Here is a 2,186-nt window from a genome sequence, read left to right as displayed (position 1 = left end):
CTGGAGGATGAGAGGGTGTATCTCACACTGAAAAAATTCATGAACAAGATAGCAGGGCCTAGTGTGTCAGCCCCGCCCACTAGCCCAGGGCATCAGCCCCGCCCACTAGCCCAGCCGTCAGCCCCGCCCACAGAGACGAGGGTGTCATTCTCCACCCACATACCCCAGGGTGTCAGCCCCACCCACAGAGCCCAGGATGTCATCCCCCACCACTAGTCCCAGGGTGTCAGCCCCATCTACTAACCTAGGCTGTCAGGCTCACCTACTGAATCCAGGATGTCAACCCCACCCACTGAGCCCAGGGTGTCAGCTTCCCACCCAGGTACCCAGCCATAGCTTAGTCACACTGGAACTTCAGATAGACATTATCACAACAACTGCAGAAGATAGATCTGGGAAGACACCAAAGCTGTAGAGTGGAATGTGCCGTGAGAATTTGGAAGGAAATGGTAAAACATGTGAAAGTGTCTTTTTTCCCTGAGACAAGGTCTCACTCTGTTGCCCAGGCTGCAGTGCAGTATCGCCATCTCGGCTCACTGCAGCCTTCACCTCCCAGACTGAAGCAGTCCTCCCACGTCAGCCTCCAGAGTAGCTGAGATGACTGGCATGCGTTATCATGCCCAGCTCATTTTTGTAAATTTTTGTAGAGATGAGGTTTTGCCGTGTTGCCCAAGCTGGTCTCAAACTCCTGGGCTCAAGCAGTCCACCCGCCTCAGCCTCTCAAAGTGCTGGAATTACAGGCGTGATTAACTGCGCCCGGCCAAAAGTGTTCTTTAGAAGCATACAGATCTTCCGTGGGGAACGTGTTCAGTCTCAAGTGAGCCCTGCACCGATGCCCAGGTCCTCTGACCCTTGAAGTTTTGCTCTGGTTTTCTTCAGGTGCCGACTCCTCCGGCTTGGGGATCTTTGCCTGGGCGTGGCACTGGCACTTGTTCTTTTCATGAGGTCTCATCTTCCTCCAAGTCACCTAACACTGTGAGGATGGCATCACTGGGAGCCTCTGAGTCAGGGGTCATGGGTGTGAGCGTGCACGTGTTTCCTAGGCTGTCCCACCTGTATGTACATTCATGCATATTTTTGCCATAACAGAGGTTCCTGTGTGCCATTTGGTTGGTGAGGCAAAAGTGCTTTAAAATACCAAGCTGAGAGTCTCCCTTCAGCCTGGAGTAACAGGGGGCACTTCACCCAGTGGTAATTACCCATGACATGATGCCATGATTGATTAGTTTAGGGCTTCTGGCTGTGAAAATAAAAAGGCCTCAAGGAAAAGCTTGGAAACAACCATGATTTATGAGTTTATGAGTCTCAATTAGGGAAAACAATGTATTGAAAAATGTTCTTTTTTATAGGGGCGTGGGAAGTAAGCAGTGTCTGGTGATATGATTGCTAACTTAATTCATTCAATAAATTCTTCTGAAAGAAAGCTTAGAAGTGACTAATCCATTAGTTTAAAGAAAAAATTCATAGTTGGCAATTACATTTATTTTTATGATAATCACAAACAGTAGTTTAAATGGCTTAAGTATATTCAACATCAGTGCCACAATCCAGTCACCATAAAATACACATTTATGTCATCCTTCCAAAATTCTCATTCTTCTTGTAGAAATCAGACATCATCTAATGGTATCGAATATGGAAAGATGGTGGATTGAAGATGATCAGAAAATAGAATGTAAAGACTCTGTCTTATATTAGAAATGCATGGGGTGATTAGAGGCAGAGAAATCTAAATGCAGCTACATATAGCTTCATGCAGTTGGTATTTTGTTATATAATGCATTACCTTTTTTTTTTCTTTTGAGATGGAATCTTGCTATGTTGCCCAGGCTGGAGTGTAGTGGCACGATCTCGGCTCACTGCAATCTTCACCTCCTGGGTTTAAGCAAGTCTCCTGCCTCAGCCTCTGGAGTAGCTGGGATTATAGGCACCCGCCACCACACCCAGCTAATTTTTGTATTTTTAGTAGAGACTGGGTTTCACCATGTTGCCCAGGCTGGTCTCGAAGTCCTGACCTCAAGTCATCTGCCTGTCTCAGCCTCCCAAAGTGCTGGGATTACAGGTAAGAGCCACCGCGCCTGGCCTATAATACATTAATGTTTTAAAATTTTAAGAGAATTAGAGAATCTCATTAAAATCAGAATTTCCAAGGTGAATTATTTTATTTTACTTTTTTTTTTTTTTTT

This window comes from Piliocolobus tephrosceles, chromosome 14 (assembly GCF_002776525.5).
Source record: "Piliocolobus tephrosceles isolate RC106 chromosome 14, ASM277652v3, whole genome shotgun sequence".
Classification (NCBI taxonomy): Eukaryota; Metazoa; Chordata; class Mammalia; order Primates; family Cercopithecidae; genus Piliocolobus; species Piliocolobus tephrosceles.
This window is presented reverse-complemented; position numbering follows the sequence as displayed.